Source organism: Trichosurus vulpecula, chromosome 2 (assembly GCF_011100635.1).
Source record: "Trichosurus vulpecula isolate mTriVul1 chromosome 2, mTriVul1.pri, whole genome shotgun sequence".
NCBI classification, from domain to species: Eukaryota; Metazoa; Chordata; class Mammalia; order Diprotodontia; family Phalangeridae; genus Trichosurus; species Trichosurus vulpecula.
In genome coordinates, this window is record NC_050574.1 from 282,047,159 (window position 1) to 282,059,516 (window position 12,358).

Here is a 12,358-nt window from a genome sequence, read left to right on the forward strand (position 1 = left end):
AATCATATACTGTTAACACAGCCTATAAGTCAGTAAGGACTGTGAATGCAGGATTTGTCTGTTTTTTCTCTTTTTATTTTTATTTTTTTTTATTTTTTGGTGAGTGTACCACTTTTGTTTCCTTTATATTTATTCAGTTATTGAACATGATTGGAAATAGTTCCGAACTCTCCTGTGGCATCTTCCTTAATGTGTGGTGTGTGAAAATAGCTATTGATGCTTTAACCAAAAAAAAAAAAAAAAAAAACAACTCATCTTCCCAAAAGTGCAATTATTAAATTGGATTAAACATCAATAATTAAATATTAGAAATTCTGATGAGATTATCAATACATCCTAGAATACCTTTAAAATTGCATGTTTAGTGTGACATATGAAACATATTGACTGTCAAAACCCCCTTAAAAACAAATAAATTTGAGATTAGAAAACTGCCTTTTCTATGTATATTTACTGACATCCTTTTCAAAGTACATTTTATGGAACAACGTGGGAGAATAAAGTAAAATAAATGAATTCAAGTTTAGTGGCCTAGCTAATTATCAGTATAACTACACTTTCTGTTGAAATAGTGCTTTAAATACAATGGATGCTATAAAATTATCTTCTTAGTATCTCTTTGCTTCAGGTATTTATTAAATTCTCATTTAGATAGCCACAAGAGAGAAATTACGGTATAACTAAGGAAGAGATTTTTAGGTATTAAGGATTAACTTTGAAACCCATTCCTAAAGAATGAATTGTTTTTAAGTGCTTACATTGTATAATTAAATCTTTAGTGCTTTGAAAAAAATCTATAAATCTGTGGACACTTGCAGTTTTGTTTAATAAGTGGTAATAATCAACTGTTTCAGAAATTCACTTCTATCAATGTTCCAGTAATACAGACTGTCCTTGAAATGATCTTCATACAGAAAGCACTTAAAAACTGTTTATGATTTCGTCCTATATGGAAAATTCTGTCACAAACTCACTCCATGTCCTTCTTTGACTCAATTGTCTTATCTTATATGTGGAAGAGTTACAATGGTGTTTGGGGATGCTGGAGAGGAAGGGGAGAATAAGCACCTACTCTGTGCCAGGCACTGTGCTGTGCTTTTTACAAATATTATGTCATTTGATCTTTGTAACAACCATGATACATAGGTGTTATTATTATCCTCATTTTACATTTGAGGAAATTAAGGCAATCAAAAGTTAAGTAACTTGTCCAATGTCACACTGCTAGTAGGAAGAGCGTTCTATCCACTATGCCACCAGTTGCCTATAATAGATTAACATAATAGCTAGTCACTAAGACTGTTTTTTCCTACAATGAATAACTAATTAGTGGAAGAGTATCACAGATGGGGGAAATTTTTTCCCAAGTCTGTTTTTATGGTTTTTGTCAAAGGACTTAGGACCATTAGTTAGGTCCCTGACCTTTTTTGTCTGTTTATTTAGTTACTTACTGGTAATTTGGTTTTGACACTGTAACTACTTCATAACATATACCTGAACAAAAGTTCTTATAAAATACATTCCTTGAAAATAATTTATTATTTATTATTAACAAATAAATATATTATTTACATTTTAAAGTATGAATATTTAATATTTTAATTTCTCTTATGTCATTTGATAGTTTCTTGATGATTATTATGTTGAGGACAATGAAAGGAGGAAGATGAGGAGCATGAAGAGGATAATTCACATTTGGATTGCATTTTAATGTTTACAAAGTACTTTTCTTATAACTTCTTAAATAGCTGTCTCTGGAAATACCAGCATAATTTAAAAATTCCAGAAAGACCAAAATTTCCTGTGATAAGGTTATAAAAGAGTAGGAGGGGATTAAATTCTGGAACATATTAGCATTGAGTAAAGAATGACATACCTGGTCGTTTAGAGGCATTTGTGCCCTATCACATTATCAGTCCTTAAGCCCAGTATCTAACTAGTTGAATGCCATTTTCTAGCAAGGGGTAAGGCATGTCTGTTCTTCCCTAGAAGATACACAGAGATTCTAAGAAATGGCCCTGTCTTTGGCAAGTTTTCAGTCTTATATGTATCAAGAGTGTCAAAAGACAGTCATTGCATACCATTATATTCCCTACTAGAATGTACGCTCTTTGAAGGCAGAGTTCGTTTCGTTTTTGTACTTATATCTACAAATCATTGTACTAGGCACATTGTAGAGGCTTAAAAATTCTTAATAATTGATTTGTACTACCATCAGCCACCATTTTCATTAAAAAATAGCAAGCACTGTCCCACCACCCATGCTAATGGCCTAAAGGTTATATACATGCTACATAGCTTTAGGTGATTTTTTTCATATCCCCAAACTTAGGCAGTTCAGCTGTCTGAAGGGACTCTATTCTTTGGGATGCATTTTTTGTTATAAGTAATGATTTACTAACTCAAGCAAGCCCAATGTATTAGAATGCAATGAGACACTAATGGTCAATAAAATACAATAAAAACAACTGTACTGATAATGAGATTAAAATTATATAATTCCTGGTTAAATTAAAATAAAGTAACACTACCTTCTTGCTCCACATTCACCATGGTAATTGGAAAGGGTAAAACAGAAAAGCATTTCCAAAAGGCAATTGCAATTCCACTAAAACTTTCAACTCATCATACTTAATCCTTTTATTTATCAGGGAGCAAGGCAAGTAAACACAGTGTCTAGATCACTAAAGGACCAATCTCTTTTGCATAAAATAAGTGCAGCTAATACCATACCACATGTATGTGGAAATTATTTATCTTTCAATCTCAATTACCCAGGAAGCTTTTGAAACCTGAGAACCATGAGCTAAAGACACTAAAAATGCATTGAAATTCACTAACATTCCTCCTAGAAAATCCTCTCAGATCTTATTTTCAACATAATTATAATAATATCAGTTATTTATTTTCCTTCTTATTACAGTATTGAAGTGATCCTGTGTTCTTAAATGTTTTTTAATAATATTTTCTTTTTCCAATTACATGTAAAGACAATTTTAATAAACATTTTTAAAACTGAGTTCCAAATCTTCTCCCTCTCTCCCCTCCCCATCCCTAAAAGGTTTATTTATGTACAATCATGTAAAACATATTTCCATATTAATCATGTTGTGAAAGAAGAAATAGACCAAATGGAAAAAAAAAACATAAAAAGATAAAGAAAGTGAAAATAGTATGCTTTGGTCTTTATTCAGAGTCCATCAGTTCTTTCTCTGGATGTAAAAAGCTTTTTTTCATTAGGAGTCCATTGGATTTTCTTGGGTCATTGTATTGACAAGAAGAGGTAAGTTACTAACAGCTGATCATCACACAAAATTGCTGTCACTGGGAACATTGTTCTCCTGGTTCTGCTCACTTCACTTTGCCTCAGTTTATGTAAGTCTTTCTAGGTTTTTCAGAAATCTTTCTGCTTATCATTTCTCATAGCACCATAGTATTGCATTACATTCATGTGCCACAACTAGTTCAGCCATTCCCCAATTGTTGAGCATCCCTTCAGTTTCCAATGCGTTGCCACCACAAAGAGCTGATATAAATATATTTTTTACATATAGGTGCTTTTTTCTTTTTTATGATCTCTTTGGGATACAGGCTTAGTAGCGATACTACTTTGTTAAATGGTGTTCAGAGTTTGATTGCCCTTTGGACATAGTTCTAAATTGCTCTCCTGAATGGTTGGATCAGTTAGCAACTCCACCAACAATGCATTAGTGTCCCAATTTTCCTACATGCTCTCCAGCATTTGCTATTTTCCTTTTCTGTCATATTAGTCAATCTGATAGGTGTGAGGTAGTACCTCAGGGTTGTTATAATTTGTATTTTTCTAATCAATTGTGCCTTACAGCATTTTATATGACATTAAATGCCTTCAATTTCTTCATATGAAAACTGTCTGTTTGTATCCTTTGACCATTTGTTACTTGAGGATCCAGTTCTTTATATATTTGAGAAATAATAAGTGACACTTGCTGTAAAAAAAATCCCCATCTTTCTGCTTTCCTCTTAATCTTGGTTGCACTAGTTTTGGTTGCACAATTTTAATATAGTCAAAATCATCCATTTTCCATCTCTTAATGCTCTCTATCTCTTGTTTAGTCATAAATTCTTCCCTTCTCCATAGATCTGACAGGTAAACTATTCCTTCCTCTGCTATTTGTTTATAGTATCATCTTTTATGTTCAAATCAGGGACCTATTTTGACCTTATATGGTATATGGTATATGATGTTGGTTTATAAATAGTTTCTGCCATATTGTTTCTAGTATTTCCAGGAGTTTTTGTCAAAAAGTGAGCTCTTGTCCTGGAAGCTTTAGTCTTTGAGTTCATGAAACACTAGATTACTATGGCCATTTACTACTATGTCTTGCCTGCCTAATCTGTTCCACTGATCCACCACTCTTTCTTAGCCAGCACCAGATAGTTTTTAATGATTATCGCTTTATAGTATAGTTTATGATCTGGTATGACTAGATTACCTTCCTTCATAGGTTTTCATTAATTACCTTGATATTCTTGAACTTTTGTTCTTCTAGATGAAATTTTTTGTTAATTTTTTTCAAATTCTATAAAATAATTTATTGGCAAATTGGCATAGCACTCACTGAATAAGTAAATTAATATGTAGAATTGTCATTTTTATTATATTGGCTTGGCCTATGAGTGACCAATTCATATTTTTCCAGTTGTTTAGATCTGACTTTATTTGTGTTAAAAGAGTTACATAATTGTGTGACTCCTTCCTTGACTATTTTCCAAATAGTTTATATATTGGTGTAATTAATTTTTCTTTAAATATTTGGTGGCATTTACTTGTTAATCAATCTGGCCCTGGGATTTTTCTTCAGGGAGTTCATTGAAGACTTGTTCATTTTCTTTTTCTGAGATGGGGCTATTTAAGTATTCTATTTCCTATTCTGTTATTTTAAGTAATTTATATATTATACATATACATGTATATATGTATATAAAATTTGCAAATACTCATGAATTTTAGCAAGATGACAAATTTACTGCCATTTATAGTTCCTGATGATTGCTTTAATTTACTCTTCATTGGTGCTGAATTCACTCTTTTCAGTTTTTGATACTTATATTTGTTTTTTTCCCCTTTTTTTAAAATCACATCAATCAAGGGTTTATCCATCTTTTTTCATAAACCAGCTCCTATTTTTTATTAGTGTAATATTTTTCTTACTTTAAATTTTATTGATCTCTCCTTTGGTTTACAGGATTTCCAATTTGGTATTTAATACAAGATTTTTAATTTATTCTTCTGGTATTTTTAGTTGCCTGCGCAATTTATTGATCTGCTCTTTCTGTATTTTACAGATGTAAGGGCTTAGAGATACAAATTTTCCCCTAAGTTCTACTTTGGCTGTATCCCATAAATTTTCATATGTTGTCTCATTTTTGTCATCCTCTTTCATGAAATTATTGATTGTTTCCATGATTCATTCTTTGACACACTCATTATTGATGATTAGATTAATTAGTTTCAAATGAATTTTCAATCCATCTTTCCAGGGCCCTTTATTGAATTATAAGCTGAAAAGGATGCATTTAATATTTATTCATTTCTACATTTTATTGTGAGGATTTTATGTCCTGATACATGCTCAATTTTTGTGCAGGTGCCATGTAACACTGAGGAAAAGGTATTTTCCTTTCTATACCCATAGGTCTATCATATCTAACTTTTCTAAAAATCTATTTACCTCCCTAACTTCTTTATTTTTTTTTATTTCATGGTTAAATTTACCTAGTTCTAAGGAAAATGGCAAAGTTGAGGTCCCCACTAGTGTAGTAACTGTAACTATTTTAACTTCTATAGAAATATGGATGCTATACACTAACATCTCACACAGTATAATAAGGTCAAAATGAATAAATAATTTAGAAACAAAAGGTAATGCCATAAGCAAATCAGGAGAGCAAGAAATAGTTTACCTGGCAGATCTGTGGAGAAAGGAAGACTTAATTTTTAAAATTTTATTTTTATTTAACATTTAATTTTACCCAAGTTACATGTAAAAACAATTTTTAACATGTGTTTTTAAAACTTTGAGTTCCAAATTCTCTCTATACCTCCCTTCCCACTGAACCCTCCTTGAGAAGGCAAGCAATTTGATATAGTTTATACATGTGTATTCATGCAAAACATCTCCATAATAGTCATGTTATGAAAGAAAACATAGACAAAAGAAAGCCTCAAGAAAAAATAAAGAAAGATTAAAAAAATGTATGCTTCCATCTGTATTCAGAAACCATCAGTTCTTTCTCTGGAAATGGGTGCCATTTTTCATCATAAGTCTTTGAGAGTTGTCTTGGATTGATGTATGACTGAGAATAACTAAGTCATTTGCAGTTGATCATCTTACAATGCTGCTGTTACTTTGTACACAGTACATTTCACTTTGCATCAGCCCATGCAAGTCTTTCCAGGCTTTTCTGAGAGCACTCTGCTCGTCATTTCCTATAATATAGTAGAATTCCATCATAATCACATACCACAACTTGTTCAGCCATTCCCCAATTGATGGGCACACCCTCAATTTCTAAGTTTTTGCCCCTAGAAAAAACTGCTATAATTTTTTTTTTTACATATAGGTCATTTTCCTTTTTTAATTCTTTCCTGCTCTCCTCTGTGTTGGCTTGGCCTAGATTAGGCTGTGCTCCACTCTTCACCCAGGTGTAAGAGAACTCTCCTGTCAAACTTTCAAGTTGTCTTGGGCTGGAAATTTGTTTCACTCCATCTTTTTGTGGGTTCTGCTGCTCTAGAATTTGTTTAGAATCACTTTAAAAGATATTTGGAAGGGTTTTGGGAGAGCTCAGGTGAGTCCCAGCCTCTACTCCGCCATCATAGCTCTACCTCTCTTGAAGGGAAGAATTTACGATCAAACATAAGACAGAGAACATTATGAAATGCAAAAAGGAAAATTTTGATTACATTAAATTAAAAAAGGTTTTGCATAAACAAACCAACATCACCAAGATTAGAAGCAAAGCACAATGATGGGAAACAATTTTTATACTCAGTGTTTCTGATAAAGATCTCATTTATCACATATATATACATATATATTTGTGTATATATGTACACACATATAAATACATATATATGTATGTAAGCATATATACGTATGTGTGTACACACATACACACATACATATATATGTATGTGTGTGTGTGTGTATATATATATATATATATATATATATATATATATATATATATATATATGTATTTATAACTGAGTCAAATTTATGAGAATACAAGTCATTCCCCAATTGATAAATGGTCAAAGGATACGAACAGGGAATTTTCAGATCAAGAAATTAAACCTATCCATAGTCATATGAAAAAAATGCTCCAAATCTCTATTGATTAGAGAAATGATAATTAAAATAACTCTGAGGTACCACCTCACACCTATCCATTGACTAATATGACAGGAAAGGAAAATGATAAATGTTGGAGAGGATGTGGGAAAATTGGGACACTAATGCATTGTTTTTGGAGTTGTAAAGTGATCCAATCATTCTGGAGATCATTGAGAATTATGCCTAAAGGACAATCAAACTGCATACCCTTGGACAAAATAATGCCATTACTAGGTCTGTATCCCAAAGAGATAAAAAAATGGAAAAGACCTACATGTATAAAAATGTTGTTAGCAGCTCTTTTTGTGGTCATAAAGAATTAGAAATTGACAGGATGCCCACCAATTGGGGAATGGCTAAACAAGTTGTGGTATGTGAATGTAATGGAATACTATTGTGCTGTAAGAAATGATGAGCAGAAGGATTTTTCAGGAAAACTTGGAAAGTATTACATGAACTGACACTGAGTAAAGTGAGCAGAACTAGGAGAACATTGTATAGCGACTTTTAATAATGGTCAACTATGGTTGAATTTCCTCTTCTTAGCAATACAGTTTGAGTTTGAATCTGAGTTTGAGTCCAGTTAGTTTTCACTGCCTGTTCATCTTCCCAGCCAACTGCTTGACCCTTGAGCTTTTTGTCAGTGTATGACTTCTTGTAGAATAGCGAGTACTTTATCCCAAGCTTTAGGGTCCAAGCACTGCTGTTTTCAGAGGTACTTCTACTCCACCATCACCCAAGACTCTGTCACAGCAGCACTCCTCCTCCCCCAAGAACCACCAACCAGGACCACAATGCAGATCCAAGCAGGGCCCAGCAAGAGAACCTGCCTTTGCGCCCACAAAATGTTCCTTGCACTCCGGCTCTGATCTGCTGCTAGATTCCTCCCACAATGTGAGCCAGGGACTTGGGAAGCAGCTGACACTGGAGCTCTGGAAAGTAGCCTCAGGAGTTTCCTGCTGCTGCCACCACCACCACCGCACCACTGCCACCACCCCCAGGGCTGGTGGTCGGACCACTCTGAACTTGATTCCACAGTTTCTCACTAACTTGCTGTTTGGCATTTGTGGGTTGAGAAGTCTGGTAACTGCCACAGCTCAATGATTCATCACCCTAAGGTCTCTTTTTGCCTGGCTGACTCCTAGTCTGGTCTGTTCTGTCACATGCTGGGCTGGGCTCTGCTCTCAGTACCATGTGATAGACCCTTCCTGGCAACCATCCAGGCTCTCCTGGACTGGAGACCTGTTTCCCTCTGCTATTTTGTTGGTTCTGCAGCATTAGAATTTGTTTAGAGTCATTTCTTTAGGTGTTTGGAGGGATTTGAGGGAGAGCTTAAGCAAGTCCCTGCTTTCCAGCTCCCATCTTGGCTCTGCCCAACCCAGCTTTCATTTAAGGAACTCCAGTGATAGGGACCTAATTACTTTCTAAATCCATTTGTTCTGATTTTGGGCAGTTCTGTTAGGAACACTTCTCCTTACAGAGACTCTATCTGCCTTTCTGCAACTTCTACCCATTGCTCTTAGTTCTTCCAAGAAGAAAAGTCCAATTCTTCATGTGAAAATCCTTCCATTAGTTGAAGACAGATATCTTCCTCACCCTCTTCCCCAAATCTTCTCTTCTCCAGAATATCTAACACCACTCCCAGTCCCGTAGGCCCCCATCTATGGTGCCTTTTAGCAAGATATAGTTTCCTTTCTTGTCTCTTTTAATTAGATCTATTTTTTGTTTTTGCTTTGTCTGAGATCAGGATTGCTACCCCCTTTTTTTTTTCCTTACTTCAGCTAATATATAATGTCTTTTGCTCCAGCCCCTTAACTTTGCTTAGTGTGTGCTTCTCTGCTTCAAGGATGTTTCTTGTAAACATAATGTAGGGATTGTCCTTTGTAATCCACTCTGCTATCCACTTCTATTTTATGGGTGAGTTCATGCCATTCACATTCACAGTTATGATTACTAACTGTATATTTCCTTCCATCCTTTTTTCCTCCTATTTTCCTTCTCTCTCTTTCCCTTTACCCCTTCTTTCCTCACTTGTGTTTTGCTTCTGACCAACACCTCTCCCAATCTGCCCTCTCTTCCATCAGTCCCAGAACACCCCTTTTTTTTACTCCTTCACCTCCTCCTTCCCTATGGGGTAAGATAGATTTCAAGACACAACTGTTTGTTTTTATTATTCATTTTTTGAGCCAATTTGAATGCCCATCTTCTCCTTCCCATCTTCCCCTCCACTGTAATATTTCTTTTGCACCACTTCTTTTGAAATAATTTATTCCACTCTACCTCTCCCTTCCTTCTGAAACCAGTGTATTCCTCTTTCTCACATATTACTTTTACATCATCCCATCAAAGTCACCTTATAGCTGTACTCTCTTCATTGTACAGACAGTGGGTACAAGTAACTGCCCTAATAGTGATACAGTTTTTAAGAGCTACAAGTATCATCTTCCCATGTAGGAATGTAAACAATTTAGTTTTATTGAATCCCTTATGTTTTCTTTTTCCTTTTTACCTTTTCATGCTTCTCTTCAGTCTTGTATTTGAAAATCATTTTCTTTTTACTCAGTTCTGGTCTTTTCTTCAGGAATGCTTGATATTTTTCTTTCATTGAATGACCATTTTTTCCCTGAAGGATTCTTCTCACTTTCATTAGGTGATTTTTGGTTGTAATCCTACCTCCTTTACCTTCCAGATATCATATTCCTTGTCCTCTGATTCTTTAGTGTGTATGCCGCTAAATTCTGTGTCATCCTGACCGTGGCTCCATAATAATGTGAATTTATTCTTTCTGACTGCTTGCAATATTTTTTTTCCTCAACTTGAAAGTTCTGCACTTTGGCTATCACATACTTGAGAGTTTTCATTTTGGAATCTCTTTCAGGAAGTGATTGGTGGGTTCTTTCAATGTGCATTTCTCCTTTTGGTTCTTGGATATCAGGACAGCTTTCTTTGATAATTTCTTGAAGTATGATGTCCAGGTCCTTTTTTAAAATTTTTATCATGACTTTTAATAATGACAAATAATTCTTAAATTATCCCTCCTGGATCTATTTTCCAGGCCACTTGTTTTTCCAGTGAGTTATTTCACATTTTATTCAATTTTTTATTTCATTGATTTCTGATATTTTGTAGAATCATTAGATTCCACTTGTCAAATTTATTTTCTTCAGTTGGATTTTTTATTTCCTTTTATATTTGGCCAATTCTACTTTTAAGGAGCTTTTTTCTTCAGCAAATTTTTGTACATATTTTTGATTTTTTATGCTTCCTTTATTAAACTGTTGACTCCTTTTCAGTGATTCTCTTACATCACACTAATTTTCCCCTATTTTCTTCTACCTTTCTTATGTGATTTTAAATCTTTTTTTAGCTTGTACAAGAGTTCTTTCTGAGACTGAGACCAATTCACATTTTCCTTTGAGGCTTTTCATGTAAGGATTTTGATATTGTTGTCTTCTTCTGAGTTTTTGTTTTGATCTTCCCTGTCACCATAACTTTCTATGGTCCGGGTTTTTTTTTTTTTGGTTGTTTGTTTCTGTCTATTTTGTCATTTTTAAGGTTGAGTTCTGCCCCTGGAGTGGAAGGAGCACTGTTCCAAGCTTTTTGTACCAGAGGCTACAGGCTTGCTGCTTGCCTGGTGTTGCACAGGTGCCATGGGTGCTGGGAGGAGGTTGCTAGCCTGCTGCTCTGCTGGGCCTGTGTCAGACCTGATGACATTCCAGAGTTAAAGGGTAGGGGATACCTCTGGTCACTTGCCTGCTGCCACAAAAGGGCCAAGGGTCCTCATTTGCTGATGTGTGCTGAGGCTCAGTGCCTCTTGCTGCCTTTCCCAGCCACTGCCTCACAGCCACTGCCTGCTTGAACTATGCTCCCCTTCTACCTGAGTGAGACAGACCTTTCCTGCCAACTTTCCAAGTTGTCTTGGGACAGAATCATCCATCTTTTTCTTAGTTCTGCCATTCCAGAATTAATTTTGAGGCACTATTTTATAGTTGTTTTGAAGTGAATTTGAATTTGGGAGAGTTCAGGCAATTTCCTGTCTTACTCCACCATCTTGGCTCCCAGAAGTCCCTAATTGAAATTTCTCACTAATTATGTGCCTTAGAAAACTCATTTTGGTCTCCAGTTTTCATTTTTTTGGTCTTAGTTTCTTCATCTTAAAATAATGGCGCTGACCTATATGATTTCTAAGAATTCATATGCAAAATCCCTTTTTCCATCCTCCTTTTCCTGTTCATTAGAGTAGTAGTAGTAGTAGTAGTAGTAGTAGTAGAGTAGTAGTAGTAGTAGTATATTATATGCATTGGTATAGTGCTGTTAATTTCACTGTTTCCCCTTAGTATCTGCTGGTCCGTATTTCATTTTATTCCCATGATATCTTTTTGCTCATTATCAGAAGGCAGACCATAGATGATGTCTAGGGACTACTAAGCAATGTAACATCTTCTCAGTCACTGACATGTGCTTTTCAGGAAACAGTTCATCTCTACCTTGATAGGACAATGATGAAAAGACAAATCCCATATTGTTAAGTGTTATTTAAAGCCTTAACTAGGAATTCTGGCATAAGGAACAAATTCAGTTGGAAGGTAGACGTCTTGTAGCAGAAGGAAGGGATTATCTATTATATTGTAGTCAAGTTGACAGAGACAGCATTGGGAATAAAAATATAAGCAAAAACAAGCAAATAAACAAAGTAGCTCCTACTCTCAGTGATTTTATGTCTTATTGGGGTATGATAACACACAAAGGGGAACTAGAACACCTTGGAGTGAGGGTAGAAGATACCCACAGGCTTTTGGGGGAAACAAAGCTCAAAAAGATCTTACCTTCTCCCTGTTTCAACATATAGGAACCCAGAAACATTTTTTACACTCCATGTCTCTGTTAAAGGCTTCATTTCTGATTCAAATCTATAAGAAGAAAAGTCATTGCTCCATTGAAAAATGGTCAAATGATAAGAACAAGTAATTTTCAGATGA